The 21,434-nt window shown below is 42.8% G+C and overlaps 1 protein-coding gene across 2 annotated transcripts in view; it reads right to left on the bottom strand.

Annotated features, from left to right (window-relative positions):
- SETBP1 (SET binding protein 1) overlaps positions 1–21,434 on the bottom strand; it is a 376,922-nt gene that overhangs the window by 131,922 nt on the left and 223,566 nt on the right. The gene's annotated exons all lie outside the window — the stretch shown is intronic.

Raw genomic sequence — 21,434 nt, 5'->3', positions numbered from 1 at the left:
GAGGAAGACACTGAATCAGAGGACTAATGGATTGCTCAAACTCACACAGATAGTCATGGTCAGAGTTGGTCCAGAGTCTCCTGACTCCAATTTCCAGCTGCTCCTTCTATTCCCTTGTGAGAACCTTCTCCATTTAGGAGACGAGGTGCAAGGCACTGCGATGACACCCTCTGTTCTGACGTTACTCTCTGGGACCTGCAAGCTCATGCACTTCGCTGAACCTTGTTGCACCTGTTGGACCTACCCCCATAGCTCTGGATTCTTGAACATGCCTCCAAGGTGAGGCCAACCTGAAGCTTCTGTCCCAGCTTGGCTGCTGGATTATCTCTTTTTGTTCCTGCCTTTCCCTCGGCTCCTTGTCAAGTTTGGTCAGAGAGCTTGGCCTTAATAATTCCACTTGCTCCTTAAGTGGGCCCATTCTCAGACACCCGCCTTGTCAATAACTGCTTTAATAGCAGTCACCTTGAGACCCTCTTTCCTTAGCCTACTGGCTTAACCATGTCTCAGGTCAGGTAATTCTGGGCTCGTTTTCAGCAATTCCCCACATGCAAGAAGAGACAGGGGATGAGGGACCTAGCAGAGCCCCTAGGAAACATCTCATCATTCAATGAGACTACTGCATCCCAGAGAGGGCAAGCATCTTGCCCCGGCACTTCCTGATGGTACGGCATTAAGCATCGGGCAAAAATCATACAGTGAAAAGCTTCCTTCTGCGGCCTCATGGATGCTGAGGTATGCTACGTCTTTTTCTTCCTGCCTTTGCTGACTCTGCACCAGGGCATAAGGCTTTTAAAGACAAAGACGCATCCCATGTACAGCTGCAGGTCAACAGAAACTTACCTTCTATAACATTTACAGACTAATAGTGTCTTAGCCTTGCCTCTCCTTCATTCTAATGCTCCCCAAGCTCGCCACTGTTTCATTTCCTCTTTATTTAATTAATCGGGGTTTCAGCTTTCGCTCGACCCTTAACTAGTGGTGCAACCTTGGGAAGTAACCTGACCCTCTGGGTATCCATCCTTCTCTCTGTAATAGAGAAATGATCACCTGCTTGCCTCTCCAGGTTGCCCTGAGGATCTACAGCATGTGAAAACATTCTGGAAACCATAAAGCACTATATACATGCAGGTCACTGCAGTTGTTCGTTATTGCTTGGTTGAGGACTGGTCTAACGATTTCGGAAAGCAAAGAATGCTGACCACACTCCCTGTGAAATCAGCATGAGGTGCAGGGAAAAGTTAAGATAAGTTTTAGTGTAATTTAAAAAATCATATTATTTCTATACACTTTCTAAGGACCTCTAAAATCTTACCACCCATCTTTCCATGTCTCAGCTGAAGGGGAGGGAGGGGAGAGGAAGGGAGGGAACAGAAAACACAAACAACAGCTCTCCCCACTCTGGCAATAAACTTCTAGCTCCAAAGCAGGTTGTATTTAGTGTGCCATAAAAGCAGTCATTTCTCCCACCGTAAAAGAAGCCTGCCCACCCAGCCTCGTTTTTCTGCAGTTGGTCTGTGGGTTGAGTGGGTCCTAGTTCTGGAGCAGGCCACAGCCTGCCCTTCCTCCTCAAGCCTATGCTCCCTCCCTCACAGCCCTGCGTATATCGAGAAACAAAAGGCAATTTTAAAGTATTTTATTATGTGTGAATTTACAGGGGAAAAACGTATATGTTTTTGGAGATGGAAGTAAGATTTAATTGTCCCTCTGTTTTATGGTTACTGCCTCATGGGTATGTACCAGATAGCCTGGGCTCTGTAGCTTAAAAAAAAAAAAATCCAGGTGAGATTGAGGCAATTTTCCCAGCCATTATACAGACCCTGGAAAGTTTAGGTCATTCTGGAGAAATAAAAAAAACGCACACAGGCTCAAGAAGGAAAGGAGCACAGTAGGTTCCCTAAGCTGCACCCACCTATCTCTGAACTTGTGTTGTGCTCTTCTCTCAAGGCCTTGGAGAGCTGACTGTGCTCCTCTGAATTACCTGGGAAAACACCTGACGCCATACACGAGGTAATTTACTGAATAGGTGCCTAAATGAATCAGTTCTCATGAGGAGTGAGCAATGTACTTTGGGAGTCTGTTTCTCACCAAATAAGCAGAGGAGTTAGCACTGAGACATCCCGGGGACTAACGCTGTTATTCCCAGGTTTCTTCTGAATGAACCCATGTCCTGCCAAGTGGGTGAAGTTGGCTCCTGGAATTCAAGGGCAGTTCGAGACACAGTGGGCAGAAAGCATGAGGGTGAGCATCGGGAACCCTGATTTCTAGTGCATGGACTGCCCCTATGGGCCTCCGTTTCCCCATCCATAAAACAAAACGGCTAGTGTGACAGAGGATGTCCAAGGCTCTTCTGGCTCAACCATCGTAAACTCTAAAGTGCAATTATTTTTGATTTAGTATTAAACATGTAGAAGGAACCTCATTCTTGAAAGCCCTAAATACAGCTGAGGTAGTTTTCTCTCTCCAGCTATTTTTTATAGGGTTTGCCTGAGCTGATTCTACAAAAAAAACCCTAGGCTGTGGATGACATTTGATTCCCTGATCCCAAAGCCTGTTTATCAGTGGGAAGGACAGAGTGACAGGAGCCTGGGGAACTGGAAGCTCAGAAGTGCCTAATCTCCAACCTGGCAACATATATTAACTAGATGGCAGTCACCCTCTTAGTGTAAGTTGAAAGGAGGCCATAGTCTCCAGGGTCCCACATATACAACTGGGTCATCCTGGTTTTTCTATTTGTGTCTATCTACAACTAAATAAAAAGCATCCTTGAAGGGATTTCCTGAAAAGTAGAACATTTGGCAGGAGAAGGAAAAAAAGCCTGGAGAGTGGGTCTCCCTGGCAGTTACAGCTTCTATGAAAGCATCCCAACACCCTACTTTCTTAACCTTCAAACCACTACTTTGCTGGCCTATTTCCTTAAAGGTATCAAAGATAATTTCTTGTATCTTCTAGATTGTATTACTTCTTCCAGGCAGAATTAGGGCAAGGTGGAGAGGCATTATGGGTTTTAACTGATTGGATATCTCAACTTCAATAACAAATTCTCAAAGCTTTGGCTAATTGTGGAGACTAAGGATTCAATCATGTCCATAGATGGAAGAGTAACAAAGCATATCAAGATAACTAGTGTTCAATGCTGAGGGCTCCATGCTCCATGGTGTGTCAAACAGTTATCTCTACTCAATTCTACCTTCAAATGTAGTAACCCTAACTTGTTAGCTGGCTCAAAGATGCATATTCTTGACCATAAGGATAATTAATTTAAAGGGCATGGTTGGCTCAGGACAAATTTATTCCAAGTAAATGACCAAATGATTGTGAGTCAATGCAAAGACTCAATGACATCAGACCTGACTGTGTACTGCTGGTACACAGTGCAATGTTAAATCCCTGGTGATCTTGGGCACACTCTCTGAGCTTAGTTTATTCACCAGTTAAATAGGAATACTGTCCCTGCCTATCGAGTGCTCAGCCATACTGTGTAGGAGGAAAGGAGTTAATGTCACACAAATGGCATTGAGCTGAAATCTACATTTTCTTCTGCAGGGGAAGTTACATGCCCTTCAGATGTCCAGAGGGTCATACTTTTTGACTTTTAGTGATTCAGTTTACTTCCCTGTATGTTTCCTCCAATATAAAACCATGTAGTCAGATGAAATGATCTCTAAAGTTATTCCCAGCACTGCCATCCTAGAAATCTATAACATCATGACACCATAGTTCCTTGCTACACACTAACAAACATGGCAGCTGGTCTATGGCAATTGGGCATGTGGCTCTTTTCAAGGTTGGGGTAATCCATGGTTTGAAGATCAACCTGTGGAATCTCTGAGCTCTGGGTCAATTACTTTCAAGAGGGGTCCCTAACACTCTTCTTCTCATCACTTGGAGGATACTGTCATCTCTGGTAAGTACCTATGCTAATGCTTCTGCTTCTCTGATATTTTATAACCGAAAGCATCTTAAAGCTAGAACATGTGCCATGTAATTAGATTTCTTTGCCTTACGGATACTGTGCCCCTTCAGCTTGAAAGAGAGGACACTTCACCCAGGGATGAGAGCTGAGCAATGCCGTGTGTCTGCTCACTAGGGTTCACACTTCAGCTAGGCAAGGGAAACACTGTCATTAAAACAGGGCCTTTGTCTTTTCAACAGCTGCTCCAAAGAACTGGAGAAAAGAGATTTTTAACTGGGCTACACAAAGCTAAGATTCTAAACCCAGTGACTTGGGGGAGGGGAGGAGGAGATAATTACAACAGCTCTTTATAAAGGTAATTTGCAACATCAACACTTTACATTCCAACAATGGCTGTAGCTCACATGGTAACACTTGATGGGGCAGAAAACATCTCTCTTCCTAGGATCTCAGTAAGGTTCACAGACACGGCTAGCACATACTTTACTATATATATGGAATCTAAAAAAAAAGAAATGGTTCTGATGAACCTAGGGGCAGGACAGGAATAAAGATGCAGATGTACATAATGGACTTGAGGACATGGGGGGGAGAGGGGGAAGGGGAAGCTGGGACGAAGTGAGAGAGTAGCACTGACATATACACACTACCAAATGTAAAATGGATGGCTAGTGGGAAGCAGCTGCATAGCACAGGAAGATCAGCTCGGTGCTCTGTGACCACCTAGAGGGGTGGGATAGGGAGGGTGGGAAGGAGGTGTAAGAGGGAAGGGATATGGGGATATATGTATACATATAGCTGATTCACTTTGTTATACAGCAGAAACTAGCACAACATTGTAAAACAATTATACTCCAATAAAGATGTAAAACAAAAAGAAAAGAAAGACCATCATCGGTTTTGTGATTCTGCAGTTTCAAACCCTTGTTCTGGCTCTGTAATTAGTACATGAGGGATTTTGAGCAAGTCCCTAAAGTATCTATTTGCCCATATGTATAAAATGGGCATGAGAATGCCTTACCCAGGGTTATAGTGAGGAAGAAATGAGATACTTAGGGAGAGATAGCTTATATTTTCTTTTTTTTTTTCATCTCTCCATGTGTATGTGCTCTTTACAAATCTATAAGCACTTGGAGAACAAGACCACTTTAAACCTCTTTATTTTATTTTTACACAGCAAAGTAACTGGAATAAAATGTCTGAGTCTCTCTTATGTTTACAAGTCTTTCCCGGTTACTTTTTGACTGATAGAGTTCAAACAACTCCTCTGCCTGGCTAATCAATCCTTCCAAACTCAGGTCCTAAAATTCATGCCCCATAGTAGACCTTGGCATCACAAAGGAGCCTCCACATGTGACACTGGTCACACTGTTCCCTCTACCCTGGAAAGCCATTCTCTGTCACCCTTGCAAACCTTTTTCCCATCTGGCACAAGTCAAATCTAATGCTGCCTCCATCATAAACCCTCACCCTGCCATTTATCCCCCCATCCACTGGGCTCCCATAATATTGTTCTGTATATCCTAAAGCAGTAGTCCCCCAAGTTTTTGGCACCAGGAACCGGTTTCACGGAAGACAATTTTCCCACGGACGGGGGTGGAGGTAGGGGGGGTGGTGGTGGTTCAGGTGGTAATGCGAGAGATGGGGAGCAGCAGATGAAGCTTCACTCGCTCCCGCACTGCTCACCTCCTGCTGTGAGGCCCAGTTCCTAAGAGGCCGTGGACTGGTACTGGGCCATGGCCTGGGGGTTGGGGACCCCTGTCCTACAGGGCTGAGCGCAGTCAGCCTTACAGTACAGTTACTTGCTACTGTTCTCCCTCCTGGACTGTAAATCTTTTGAGGGGATCCCTTACAACAATTAGCATCTAAACTATGATGACAAAAAAATGTATTGGCATTTCAGAAGTTGTAATGCAAGCAAAGTATTTTTGTTCTTTTGGCTGCGGGCCTCCCTAGTGCACCAGCTTTCATTTGGGAGTGCTGCACGCATCCCTTCTGCTCTGCCTTTAGCCCTTCTAACATGGCCACTCTAAGACCGGCTGCTACTGGAACCCCCGCCCAGTCCCATCAGACAGTGTCTGGCCCCCTCCTGCTCAGGGCTCACAAGGCTAGCCTCAGAGGAGTTTAACCCTTGACACCCACCAGTCAGTCATGCTGGAGACCACTGGGCTAGCAGTAAGAGAGTTCAACTACTTTCCCTTTCAAATAGTGTGTGCAAGTTTTGCTAGCTACCCTGGGAACTTACCCATTGTTAGGTTATAAGTAGGTCCTTCACCACTGGTCTGCCAGTAGACTTTGGGAATTGCCTTTGTTTATAAATCAAGGGTTGACTTTATTATGAAAGAAAAAACACTGTAGAATTTGAAGATTAATTTGAGAATTAAAATGTCTTAAAATTGACATAGCCCAATCATATCCTTTTATGAATAAGGAAACCGAAAACCAGAGAGGTCACCCAGCTAGTTAATGATAGAGTGAGGACCGAAGCCTAGACCTCAGACTTGTCAGTTCTGCTCAGTTTCCACTACACCATATCCTGGTTACTATCGGTAATGTTTTAGTATACTGTAGTATATATGAGAACAAAGAGGAACACTGGAGAACTATGGCCAGGCAAGCAAGTCATCTGCGAAAAGTTAAGGTGACTATGCCAATGCTGGGAACTAGTTGGCAACTAATCTATTACTATATTCTTAAGGCATAAGTTCCAGGGAAGCCTGAGTAGAGGAGCTTTCCAGACTCCCAGAGTAAGTGGCTGTTGTCCTTGAGGGCTGCTCTAACACATGTGGCAGGGACCTTCATGGCTGGTCCTGGCAGAAGCTACAAACCACAGTGGACAACCACTGATGACTGCCAGCCACCCAGATGATGATAAACCAGCATAGAGGCTACTTTAACTGCTGGGCTTTTGCTAGGTTCCTTTTCACTAATCTGCTTTTGATTTTGCTGCCCCCTCATCTTCAGGGTTCTCCCTCTCCTGTTGGGCTTGGCCACATTCTAATCAGTCTGTAAGACCCAACTCAAGTCCATCTTGTCTCACAAACATTCTTTTATTCATTCATTCATTCAAGAGATATTTTAGGGAACTACTGTATGTTGGGCCACCTTCTAGGATCTTGGGATGAAGCTTACACTCTAGAGGGGGAAAAGAGAAAAACAAACAAAAACCTACCTTTATATCTATATATATGTGTACACATACATACATATATCTGATATATACAAACACGTATATTTACATACAAGTACATGTAGTATATACACATACATGTATATTAATTAATCAAATTCCATTAATTATTAAGAAATATAAAACAGGATGTAAAGACAAAGTTTAAAGATAAAAGATGGAAAGATTTGTCTGAGACAGGCTGGTCAGGGATGCTCTTTCTGAGAAAATGACATGCAAGCAAAGATATAATGGAAATGAACACTTATCAAGTATATGTAGAATCAGAACCCTATAGTTAACCTCTTAATTCTCTTAGTGTATCATATTTTTATTCAACGAATATTTACCAAGCACTAGCTCCATGTGAGACCCTGTGGGCTAGATGATGGGAACACGGTGGGAATGATGTGGGCATGGCCTGGCCTTGTGAAGTTCATGGTCTAGTGCAGGGACAGGTGTAGTTAAATACATGAACACAAAAAGGGACACTGGGACAGCTATACTGCCTATGTTTCTTCTTTATCTCCGAAGGAATCCAAAGTGGGGCTGGCAGGTATAAGGCCTTAGAGAAAGAGTTAGCTGTTAACCACCATAATCTCAGCTAATTGCTCCAGGAAAAGTAGAGTTTCCACTAAGATTGTGCTGAGGTTATTTGGAGGTCTAGTCCAGTGGCATGTACCTCAGACATCATCTCAGGTTTAATGTTGATAGCCAGAACACAAACTCTCACACTTCCATGCCATATTGTAGTAGTCAAATATTTTTATATACATCATTTTGTGATTAGGTAGAATTGAGCAAAATGGCCAGAACTGGAAATGTTCTGTTGGAAAGAACCTGTGAGGCTATTTGACCCAACAATTTACCCGCTGCTGGTTTCTTTCCTCAGCATTTCTGAGCAATGGCCAACCATCCCTGCTTCAGCATTTCTAACGATGAGGCACCCATGCCTCCCAAAGCAATCCTTTCCATTTTCTGGAGGCCTAATGGCTCGTTAGTGGTCAGGTGGGATAAATTCCATGTCTGTTGACTCCCAGTCAAGTGCTCTTTGCACTGGGGCCCTCTCTCAGAAGGACTCGCCTTGAGCCAAGGCTGAGGAAGCCTTTTATTAAGAAGACCTGGCCCCCTCTTCCTCAGGCTGAGGCTCTCACTCCACCCTGACAAACAAGTGCATGTCCCCAGGAAGCACAACCAGAGCATGATGACCAGATCCAAATGCAAACACACATCACGCAGAAGTACAGGCTGTCCTGTGGATTATTATTTTGAAATAGATTGTGTGTGTGGGGTGTTCATTTAATCAAATTCTCTGACAACTGTTTATTGAGAGGAAAGTATGGATGGCTCAGCAGCACTGGGAAGGATTCTGGCTTTCAAACGTCTAATTTACTTTACTAAGTCCTCCAAAAATACAAACGGAGGGCAGAACGCTCCAGGCAGGCCATGGTGAACAAGTCCATGTAAGGGCACGTGAGCATTGTGAGGCTTTCTAGCCGAGACACAAGCCCGCTGCAGCAACGGCTGACACATTCTGGCTGCTTTTCCTCTCCTGCTCTTTCTCCAGCTCTGGCTCCTGGTAGTCCCAGAAGTCACGCTGAATGCTGCAATCGTCCCCTGGAAGCACGGCACCCCAGAGCCCTCCTGTGCACTGGCTTTGAGTGCAGAGGTAAAAGCAAGGAGCCCCGCTGCACCTCACAGCCTCTGCTGCAGGAGGAAAACCGTGAGAGCTGAGGGGAGGCTGAAGAGTGTGGGGGACTCAGAAATCCCGAGGCCAGGAGTCAGAGTTCCAGCCTTCCCACTGGGGTGGGCAGGGAGGAAGGGAGCATTGAAGCCCTTGCACCTGCACATGGATGGGGGAGGGAGATGGAAGCTAACTCACTCTTTAACTGGATTGTAGGACCAGAGAGTCAGGCATTTAAATATCACCTGGCCCTGTGCTTTAAAAAAAAAAAAAATTAAGCTTTGTAGCTCTTGGTTTAAATGAAATCTCAGTTGGAACATAAACAAACAAAGAAGATAAGAGCTCAGCCCCTCTGGGATCAGAGGGCTGGAGCTGCTCCCAATTACCTGTATCAAACCACCTCTCCCCAGGCGGTGATCCCAAAGTGGGCCCCACAGAGCTCTTGCAGAGCACCATTCAAAAACCACCAGGTAAGTCAATTACCCTTCATTTTACAAATAAGGAAACTGAGGCCTAGAGAGAAAGGGCTGGTGCAAAGTCACCCTGCTTGCTCAATAGGCTTATAGGTGTCCTGATCCAAGCTCCTTCTACCCCGCTCAGCTTCCTGGGGAAGATGTCCTTCCTCTGGTGTCCACTCAGAGGGACATTCAGGAACTTCTCTGGAGAATGGGGCTACCTCCAAGCCATTACATCTATTAATTTCTTCCTGTGATGGGGGTTCCCTAGAATCAAATAGTAGAGTATGGTGTAGTCAATGAGTTGGCAAGTTGGCCCATAGTCATAAGGTCCAGGAACCAGCAAAGCAGCTCATTCAGCAAGTGTCATGGGGCCCACAGTGGACTTCAGTTTCTGGAACAGTTTTCACACATACATTACCTCTCATGCCTCCCAACACCCCTGTAAAGTTCATTAAGGAAGGAATTATCAGTCCCATTTCATACTTGAAGAAAGTGCTGCATAAAGCGTTCAAATGACTTCTCTGAGGTTGAGAGAATTTAATAGTAAAGTTGAGATTTCAATACAGATTCCTTGACATGATTTAGAACTCATTCAACCTTTTACTGACTGCTCTGAAAATATCCTCCCGTGTCTGGGCTGTTTCTTGGACGCTCTATCCCATACCCCCAAATGGGGCAACGCCAATTTATGCTTCATCTTCAGACATGAGGTGGTGTCTCAATATCTGACTCCATTGTGACCTGGACTGGAATCATATTTATAAAAATTATGTTTAGGAAATTTGAGTGTTTGAAAAGAAATTAATAAAAATTTGTAGAAAGAAAGAAAGAAGGAAAGAAAGAAAGAAAGAAAGAAAGGAAGGAAGGAGGGAGGGAAGGAAGGAAGGAAGAGAGGAAGGAAGGAAGAGAGGGAGGGAGGAAGGGGAAGAAGAAAGGAGGAAGGGAGGAAGGAAAAAGAAAGAAAGAAGCATTTAGGGGAGGCGGGCATTGAATTTTTTTCTATGAGAAAACTGTAAGGAACATTTCATCATGGAATTCCTAGTCACACAAACTCAAGTCAGGCTGGAAACTGAAGATCAGAAAAGAACAAGTGTTTGTTTGGACTGAGATGCATCAATGGGATAACTGGAAAGGGAAAGAGAGTGGTTGAGAGGACGTTTCTCAGAGTCATCCAGTCATAGTAGGGATCTTAACTCATACTTGCTAACTGGGTGATAAGGAACACCTGTCTATCCTTTGACCCTGTTTCCTCATCTGTAAAATGAGGATTATCAGAGCTCCCTCGTGGGGGTATCAGGAGGACAGAATGAGATAAAGGAGTGAAGTGCCTCCCCCAGGGCACTCAGTAATTGGGAGCAGGTGCCCATGGGTAATTTTCCCCAAGCTTCCCTTTTTCCTGCTCCAACCACATTCTGTTCAAGTAAAGCCCAGCTCTGGTGTCTGCCTGAAGCCTGCTCTGGATTCTTTATTGTTCAACATCTTTTATCCTCGTCTAACATCTGACTGCTATTAACAGTCAATACTGAACATTTGAGTCCTGTGATGCCAATTTGACTGGGCTAAGAAGGGCTGCCAGAGAGTTGGCAAACCATTATTTCTGCGTATGTCTGTGAGGGTCTTTCTGGAAGAGATTAGCATTTGAATCTATAGACTGAGTAAATATCACCATCATCCACGTGGGTGAGCATCATCCAATCTGCTGAGGACCTGAAGAGAACCAAAAGGCTGAGGAAGGGTGGATCTGCTCTTCACTTAAGCTGTAGCATCCATCCTCTCCTGCCCTCGGACATAAGCACTCCTTGGTCTCAGGCCCTCGGACTTGGACTGAAAATGCACCATTGGATCGCCTGGTTCTCAGGACCTCGGGTTTGGACTGGAACTATATCCACCACTGGCTTTCCTGAGCCTCCAGCCTGTAGACAGCAGATCGTGGACTTCTCGGTGTCCATAATCCTGTGAGCCAATTCCTCAGAACAGATCTCTTTCTTTATATGGGTGTATATTCTATTGGTTTTGTTTCTCTGGAGAACTCTGACTAACACAAGCCCTTAATTATTTACTATTATTTTTATGTGTTTATATCTTTTTTTCTTCTAAATAATGCTCTGAGCCCCTTGAGGCCTAGAGTCATGTTTGCTCTTAAATTCCCATGGAGTTTAGCATAGGGCTGGACACACTGTTCAGTGTCCTGTGTATACTTATTCATTGACTCACTGGTTAGCTGAGCGACCTGTACCCTCCACTTGCTACTAATGTTCTTTTGACTAGAAAAAAAGATTTATAATATTTCCCTGAGTCACTAAATGAAACCCCATCCATCCTTTGGAGATTGGTTCTTGACTATATTTCTGAAGTCAGGAGAACTGCTTGGAGAGCTGTCATTCTAGAGCATAATGGAGTGAGGGGAATTATACAGGGCAAATGTTTCCCGTGCTTTCCTCTGAGGAGACCCCATTCTATCAGGGATCTTTGATTGCCAAATTAGAGACGCAGTAGACCATATTTCTTCACCATGAATTTCCACATTATATTCAAATCAATTTAATGCACACATTTACTGCGAAGTAATGATATCAGTCAAAGCCTGAGCCATTTACTTAGTAAAATTTACTATTTATTAATGAATTTCTTTGTTTTCTATGATCTGTGAAGGAATTAAAATAGGCCTTATTCAGAAGATCAGAGCTTACTCCAGGGACCAGGTGCTAAGGCACCTTTTCTCAGAACGTGTGCCTGGGTAAAGTCTTGGCATAATAGTACTCAGAGAGAGCTTACTGTCAAGATTGCTGGTCTGGGAATTGAATCCTGGGTTCGAGTCCTATTTCTGTTACTAAATTACTTTGTTTGTAACATGAAGGGGTGGGTCATGATGAACTTTTCGGCTTCGTCTAGATCTTGTTATTAAAAAAAAAAATCTCACTTCAGTCCCAAACCTGTCCTAATCAATAATATACGATGATATCCATCCTTATCTTTCCCTATCACTTCCTACTATCACCTGATTATACAGACTCATGAAAGAATTATCTCTTCTCTTTGAATCCAGAACGCAAGAGTCACTCAAAGAGGAAAGACAATGCCAAATCCATTCATTTACTGTCAGTCTTTGCCTGCCACATAGGGCAATTGTGACCTTAATCCTGCCCAGCAAAAATAAACTAAAAATCAAACTTCAAACCTTGGTGTTGAAATGGCAAAACAAAATATGATGCATGATTTTCCCAGTTGCATAAGTGTACTCTGTGTTGCCTAAGAGCAGAATATTCCCTAGAGGGCAGGGGCTTGCCTCATTAGTCAAATTCTGTCCTAAGCCAGTGTGTTTATAAATCAACAATGAATAGTGATTATCAGGTTTTGAATGACAAATATTCTCATCCTAGGTAACTCATGATACTGCAATTCACTTTGAGTTGATGTCTGTGCAAAGCATGTACAAGTAGCAGAGGGAAACCACACAGAAAGAACATGAAAGTAAAGCACGTCTTGGGCTGGGGAAGGGGAGATGCGGGTGGCTTCTGCAGTTCCAGACACTCTATACTGAGCCTCGGTCTGTCCCCCATCTAAGGACAAAAGCTGGAGACACTGAAAGGCCACGTCTGGGCACCCGTCCTGGGTCCTGTATTATTTTGTTAAGCTCACCAGAATGGCATGCAGGTCCTGTATTGCAAAAGGCTGAGAAAGGAGTAGAAGGAGGGTAGAAAGAGAAAATAAACCAATGAAACCAAACTTCCTTAGTAACTAAAAATGGAATGAGCTCAGCCATAGTATGGTGTCACCTTAACCATTACACGACCAACTATGGTCACTGAGGGCCATGCAAAGATGTCTGAGAGAGAGTGCTGGAAAGCCAACACACAGAGTTCCAAGCTGACCACGGCAGAGATGCACACTCTCCTACTGCTCCAGCAGCATGAAGAGGCTCTAATTTGGACAGGTAGGGGCAGCCAGTGTGGCCCATGGTCCAGCCCTAGACCTGGATGGAGTAACAGGAAACCACTTTCCTTCCCACTCTAGCCCTTTCCAAGAGCATCCTCTGGAAAACAGTTTCCAGGCCCTTTCTTCTCTACATGTTCTGGTCATATCTACCTTTCAGTCCTAACCCACCTCTATTTTTGATCTTCTGTGAAGATGGCACTGCATACTCCATACACTTCCCTCTTTTCTCAGGATGCCCACAGCACCAATCGTTTGAATTAGAGTTTACACTTGAGAGTAACCACGAGGGCAGGAGCCTTGCTGTCAGGATGGCAGAGGAGAAAGGGAGAAGCACAGTCGTGTCCTGGTGACAGGGTGAAGCAGCCTCACCAGTCCCGGCCTTCTTACCTCTAGGCTTCCTTAGTCGTGAGAAAACTCAACGTCTTTCTTGTCTGAGACTTGTTCTGTGGGTTTTCTGTTATAGGAAGCTGAACTCAACTTTTGTTGTTATGGAAACCCATCAACTTGTATTTGTGGAGGAGTATACCCCCGGTGACCTGAATTCAGGCAAACCATATCTTAATCTGAGCAAAAGTGGGCTTAGAGCAGTGGGTTTCTTCAAAGAGTATATTCTTCCTCTTCAAAACACTTGAATCCCCAGCTCCAGAACTCTTGACTGCTCTGGGTTAAAAGCCAAAGCTCAAGGGAGCTTCTTGTTTTATGGTTGCTGACACTGAAATGGAGTGCAGAGCACTGGGAATGCACATACCATCAGCACTCACTGCTTCCTTGGTTATACCTGAGAAAAAAGGCTGAGTAACCAGAAAAGAAGAAGGAGGAAGAAAGGAAAGGAGAGGAAGAGAATGGCTGTCTGAGATCTGTGTAATGAGCATGAGTAGAGAAAGGGGGTGAGAATCCTCTGATTATAGCGAACAGTGTAGGAAAAGTTACCTTGGAAATCTGTATACAGATGTGCTCAGTGAGCATCATGGAATAAAGTAGGTTTCTGGAAGGAAGGTAATCAGTAGCATCCATTTGATAACATATATGCTTCCCTACAGACTCAAGTCAATTAAATTTCATCATTACTTGGGTAATGTTACTACAAGTTCTAGGGGAAAACTCAGCATTTCCACAACTATTTATTAAGCTAACACTATGTGTCATAAACATGGTCCCTGTCCTTGAAAAGCTTCAAATTTAGTAAGAAGTCAAGACCAACATTTATCAAGCAATAAGGACATCACCTAGAAAGAAGCTTTTATGAGTAAACCTGACCTGTACTTCAGGAGAAGTTTAATGTCACCTCCATCAGAAACAGACCTCTTCTTTTCACTCCTGCTGGAAGTGTTCACTCCCCCTCCAAACCACCAGCACATTTATTTTTAAATCTGTCATATGTTGCCTTAACTCTGTGTGTGTGTGAGTGTGAGTGTGAGTAAGCATGCATATTCTCTCCTTCTCCATTGCCTAAGTTCCTTAATGACAAGCATTAAGTCTTACACATTTGTACCTCCTTCATGACATCTGTCCCAGTCCCTGGCACACAGTTAGGCATTGGTGAATCTTGGCTGAATGTCTATTAGAGAAGAGGTAAGGGATGTTGAACAGTGTAGAGCAGGCCCTTTATGATGAAGAATCTCACTGGAGAGCTCAGTGAGGTTTCATGGTAAGGTCTGGCTGTGCTGGTAGAATTTAAACAGGTGAAGCAGAGTGGGAAGAGCATTACTACCTAATGGTGGGAGACCCAGAGGATGGCATTGTTTCCACACCTTTGATGAGATGCTGTTCAACTTCTCCAAGTTAAACAATGCAGTTGCTTTACCTTAGCAGTGGGGAGATAAAACTCTTTGTTTATAAGCCTAATCATAGTAAGAAGAGGGGCTGAGATGAAGCTAGCTTTCAGGCAGCAGCCACCTTCAACCTAAATGAAGATCTCCTAATCTGTCGAGAGTCAAAACAAAACTTACAGGTGCTCTGCACACAGTTGGCTGGTGGGCAGCAGAAGCAGCTTTCTGGTAATAATCTGGATCCTGTTGAGAGTCTTTGAAAGTTACTTTAACTCTCCTCATTGCAGAACATCATTTGTAGGAGGAAAGGGCAGAGTAATGGATCTCTAAAGGTCCTTTCAGCTCTCAATTCTCTGCCAGCTCTATATTCTAAGACAGGTTCCACTTAAGGAGCTGGTGGTATTTCGGTAATCGCAGCCTCAATGAGCTAAAGGTACACTGGAGAAAATGGGGGTGATCATATTAGACAAAAATGCCTCGTGTCACAGATACAAAGTTTCTAGATAAGGAATCCACCCTCACTCTCCACCACCTCAAATTCAGGGCCCCAGGTCCAATGGACATTTGATTTTATGGAACCTCTCACTTTTCCTCTGTGTTCAAAAGAAACATCCATGGATAGTCTTGTGTTGCAAAGCAAGTAACAAGAGTGCACAGGCAGGGGTGTAGGGACTTCTAAGTGCTGTGTTGATGCCTACAATATTCCCAGATTCCACCTTCCCTATAACTTCAAAGAGTGGCAAATAAGAAAAGTGTATGGTGGATGGTAAGGGGGTGAAGGCAGGAGGCAAGCCAGAGGCCTATAAACTGAAAATACACAGGAATCAAAGTCTGGAATTCCCTGTGGAGAGGCACTAGTTGAGATCTAAAAGTAGAAATAACCCCTTCTCACTACGAACAACATAAAATCAATTCATGAACACTTGTGTATGCTTACAGAACAAAACAAACAAACAAAAACCCTGCTGGTTTTTAGTCTGATGGGACAAGAGATTTAGTTTCCTCTGGGAGAAAAAGGGTTGCCAGTGAAGATACAACAGCTATATTATTACAGGGATTCATGGCAGGATACTTGCCTGCATCATCCATATCTGGACGTTGCTCTTTAACAAACATGGGACAGAGTTTCATTTCAGTTCAACTCGCATGGGGGAGAATAGTCAATATGTGCGTACTTTGAATTGTTCATGCAACAGCTTCTTTCATCTTCTTGACTCCATCAAAGACACAAAAGTTTGGGAAAACTAGGTCTGACCCAAATGAAGCTCTGAAGGGAGTAAGAATGCTCTAAGAGAACCTCACTTTACCTGGCTTCACCTGGCCTTCCTTCCTCTCACCCCATCACCACCTCTTGAATGAGTCCTTCACTGTTGCCATTCCCTGGCTGGTGTCCTATTATTATAGCAAACATTCTTGGAGAGGTCAAGGCACTCTCTGGGCACTGCCCGTGATGCCAGCAACTCAGAAGGCCAGGTGGGTCTCAGCCATCAGACAAACTCATCCAACGGTAATGGAATCAGTGCTAACTTCTTATAAAAACACAACCAGAATTCAGAGATAGGAGAGCATAGTGTGGTCTGGAAGAGTTTGGAATATGCTTCCTTGAAGCAATAGGACTAGGACACTGCCCTTGAGTTTTTTAATTTCTAAAGACTATAAGCTGATTCTCTGACCCCCAAGTATTGGTAAAACGAACATTTTCATTTGAACCAAATAGACAAGAAAAATAAGTAAAAATGGCTATCCTACTATAGCTTAGTGTCTTTCAGATCAATCCTGGAAATGCCCCCTTTAAATCTCTGTAACTTTGACAAAGCATATAACCCGTCTCTGTGTCAGTTTTGTCATTGGTAAAATGGGGATAATAATAACTGTGCTGACTTCATAGGATTGTGGTTAGAATTAAATACTATAACGCATGAAAAACACATGGCATAATGTATTACCTTCAATAAATTTGGCTAATATAACTGTGATGGTAGCATTAGTTACTATAAATAGTAGGTGGAAGAGAGAAGGAGGAAGAAGAGCTGTCCTTGGATTGCTCTCAGCTTCCACAACGTCTCAGGCCACTCTGGCCCCAGCAGCAAGAAGGCTACGTTGTTGTCTCCTAAGTTCAGAAGGGCAGCCTGTATGAGAAAACCTCATTGCCTTGGGTCTTGACCAAGATGGTCCCCCTTGTCTCTTCATTGCTCTGGTTATATCTGGAGTCTGCAATCAAAATAAAAGGCAGCCAAGCAGACACCTACAAACTGAGTCACTGGATTCTGATCCATTCAAATAATGGGTCTTCCAGCCAGAGGTGGAGTGAAGTCTGGAGGGAGATGGAAAATATTCTGGCCTCAGATACTAACCCCTTAAGAGACAAACCTGCTTCTAGTTTAAATTCTCTATGCACTGCCAGCAGCCAAAGAAGTTCTCCATTTCTCCTTGTTTTCCCAGCCCTCCAAATGCTCCTCCCTTCTCTCTTTTCTGACAGTAACCCTATCTCACTTTCTGGAAGGGGAGCTCATTTTACTTTACAGACTCAGAATTTTGTGCTTCTAACAGAGGGACCCAGCATCATGCCAGTCCTTGTGGAAACTGGGAGACATCATAGTTTCATTGAGTCTAGAAGCCAGACAGTTATAATGCTAGTCATGACGTGGCAATGGTAGGTCAACAAAAAGGGCAAAGCAGATTTTTCTGAAAATGAGGATTAAAATTAGTTTAGTATTTTTAACATTATAGCAGGTTCATGTTCTTTGAGGTTTCACAAGAACTCCACAGCAGGCAGATTATCAGTCTTTTTAAACAGCTGAGAAAATGGAGGCCTAAAGGGTCTATTGTAGAGCCTTTTTTTGCAGAAATTGAAATGCCAGGGACAATAGCCAAAACAATACTGAAAAAGAACAAAGTTGGAGAATGCACATTTCTTGATTTCAAAATGTACTATAAAGGTACAGCAATCAAGAGAGTCTGGCACTGGCATAAGGATGGACATATAGAGCAATAGAATAGAATTGATTGTCCAAAAACAAACCCTTACATGTATTGTCCATTGACTTTTTATAGGTGCTAAGGTAATACAATGAGGAAAAAAGCCTTTTCAATAAACAGTGCTTGGATAACTGAATATACACATACAAAAGAAGGAGAAAGAGAATAAGGAGGAGGAGGAGAGGAAAACAAAGAAGACGTGTTGTTGGATGCCTACTTCACACCATGTACAAAAATTAACTCAAACTGCATTGGCCGGGAGCTGGTAATTGCTAGAGCTGGTGATGAGAGATTGGGTTACACGTTTCTATTTGGTATATATTTGACATTTTCCATAATAAAAAGTAAAAAAAAAAAGAAAAAGAAAAGAAAATTAACTCAAAATGGATCATAGACCTAAATGTAAGAGCTAAAGCTATAAAACTCTTAGAAGAAAACATAGGAATAAATTTCCTGATCCTTTGGTTAGGCAAAGTCTTCTTAGGCATGACTCGAAAACATAAACAAGAGAAAAAGTAAGAAAACATATTGGATTTCATCAAAATTAAAAACTTTTGTGCTTAAAAGTTCACCACCAAGAAAATGAAAAGACAATCCACAGAATGGAAGAAAATATTTGCAACACATACATTTGATAAGGGACTTGTATCCAGAATGTATAAAGAATTCCTACAAAACAATAAAAAGACAAGTAATTCAATTTTAAAATGGGCAAAGATTTGAATAAGACATTTCTCCCACATACACCAAAAAAAAAAAAAAAAAAAAGATGTATGTGGATAAAAGCAAATGAAAAGATGCTCAACATCATTAGCCATTAGGGAAATGCAAATCAAACCCACAATGAGATGTCACTTCATATCTACTAGGGTGGCTATAATAAAAATGATGGACAATAGCCAATGTTGATGAGGATATGGAGAAATTGGAATCTTCATACATTACTAGGGAGGCTGTGCAATGGCTCACCTGCTTCAGAAAACAGTCTGAAAGTTCTTCAAAAAATTAAACATAGAGTTATCATATGAACTAGCAATTCTACTTCTAGGTATATATCCAAGAGATTTGAAAACATATGTTCACATAAAACCTTGTATATGAATGTTCACAGCAGCATTTTTTATAACACCCAAAAAGTAAAAACCAACCCATATGTCCATAAACTGATGAATGAATAAACAAAAGTGGTATATCCATATAATGGAATATTATTCAGCCATAAAAAAGAATGAAGTACTGGTACATACTACAGAAGAGATAAACCTTCAAAACATTGTGTTAAATGAAAGAAGCCAGACACAAAAGATTCCACTTATGTGAACTGTCCAGAATACGAAAATCTACAGAGATAGAAAGTAGGTTTGCGGTTGCTACACACTGCAGAGAGCGGATAATGGAGAGTGACTGCTTATGGCTACAGAATATGTTTTTTGGATGGTGAAAATGTTCTGGAATTAGATTGTGGTATTGATTGCACAAATCTGCAAATATACTAAAAATTACTGAATTATACACATCAAAAGGGTGAATTTTATGGTAAGTAATTATATCTCATTAAAGCAGCCATTAAAAGCAAAAAAGTACACACACACACACAAACACACACACACACACACACAAAAGAGCCTAAGAGAGTTATTACCAAAGTCAACCTGACAATCCAAACAGGATTAGTTAGATTTGTCACATTCTTAAGTTCATTTACATCCCCACTTTTGTTTTCTTCTTTTGTGTCTTCTTTTCTTTTTTTTATATTTATTTATTAATTTGGCTGTGCAGGTCTTAGTTGCGGCATATGGGATCTAGTTCCCTGACTGGGGATCGAAATCTGGGCCCCCTGCACCGGGAGCACAGAGTCTTAACCACTGGACCATCAGGGAAGTCCCTCCTGTGTCTTCTTTTCATTTTTCCTCTTTTGTTGAGTTTCATCTATATTTGAAGCCATTTAAAATCAATTCTAGAACAAGGAGGCTATAAATAAATAAACATATAAAATCAATCTAGCCAAATTTTAGTTCCTGACTCAATTTAGGACACTTCCTAGTATACTGTATTTCTTCCTTTTTATAAGAGAGAGGAGCATTTTCTTCTGTGCACTGGCAGTTTTTCTCCTGATGAAAGTAAGGTATGAACAGTAGATTGTCTATAATTTTATCTTTGCCAAAGTATTTTCTCCCTTCAAGTCTCACCTGGTGAACTACCTACATAAAAAAGTCACTGAGAACATGGAGAACATTAAGAAAAGACAGACTGTGTGCTAGGTACTTTACCTGTTGCTTAAGGCCATTTTTTGAAGAGGGAGAAGGAAGCCCTTAGTCACTTCCTGGGAGCCTTCTCGAGTAGTCTGTAATGCTACGATTCTTGTGTTTCAGGCTCCTCTTAATCACATAAGCCCAAGAATCACAACCAGTTTCCAGACTCAGATGGACGGCAAAGATTTCCAGTGTTTCCTGGAGTCTCAGTGCTAGTGGCCCCATCTACACAAAGCCTGGATATCTTTCAAGTAGGATTCAGATGTTTCGTCACCCTGCAGCTTTCTGGTCAGCAGGACTGCTGCTAGGACATTTAAAAAGGAAAAGGTGCCCAATGGGTGGTTCTGACCATTGGCTGTGAGGGCTCCTATGGGGAGGGGTGTGTAGCTAAAAGGTTGTAGAAATAAAATCCTAAGCCCAAACCCATGGTAGCAACAGGAAAACCCTGGCTAGGAGGCAAGGGATGGAGAAGAGTTTTCCAAAGGCATCTTCCAATTCTGAGGAAACAACTTTGCTGACAGATCACTAGGTCAATTAATTTTTGTGTGACTCCTGGGGATGGTGGCTGGAATGCTGAAACTTTCTGTGACATGGCTGATTCTGAAAGGCTGATCTGGGATGATGACCCCTTGAATCAGAGGTGAAAAGAAAGACCCTGGAGAAGGGGATACTACTGTATGATGCAAATGCTGTGGCTTGTTGCAACCTCCGCGTGGTATCACAGCTACAACATTCCTTGTACATTCAGCTAATTCTTCTGTACCTTTGGTATCAGAGCCCCCTCTTAGGATCCAGCAATCCAGAAATATAGTGTCCTGGCAATTAATTAATTAAATCCATCCATACATATTTACTGACTGCCTGAGATGTGTTAGGCAATGTGCTAGGAGCTGGGGAATACATATTTCTTACCTTCCTAAATTCTACAGGAGTCAAAGTCGAGGCTTCTAGAACCCCCCAAAGGATTCCAACTTCCTCCCCTAACAGATCTTTAGCCATCACTGAATGGTCCCATACTTCTCTTGCCCAGGACAAATCTCTCTAGTTTTACTTCTCCTTTCTTCCTAGACATGCTTCCTGGATTCCTACTCTCTTAGTCTGTCCTCCTCTGAGCTCTGGGTTTTCAACGTTCCCTTTACAATGTGGTACCCAGACGCTGCTGGACCAATGTACAGTCCTAAAACTACTTCCTCTCTTACTGTGGACCCTTATATTTCTGTTCATGGGGCTTACATTTCCTTTTATCTTTTTCATTTTGAAGTCACCTAAAACTC

This window comes from Balaenoptera musculus, chromosome 14, assembly GCF_009873245.2.
Source record: "Balaenoptera musculus isolate JJ_BM4_2016_0621 chromosome 14, mBalMus1.pri.v3, whole genome shotgun sequence".
Taxonomy (NCBI): Eukaryota; Metazoa; Chordata; class Mammalia; order Artiodactyla; family Balaenopteridae; genus Balaenoptera; species Balaenoptera musculus.
The sequence above is the reverse complement of the archived record's forward strand: the minus strand, read 5'-3'. Positions and strand labels throughout refer to the sequence as shown.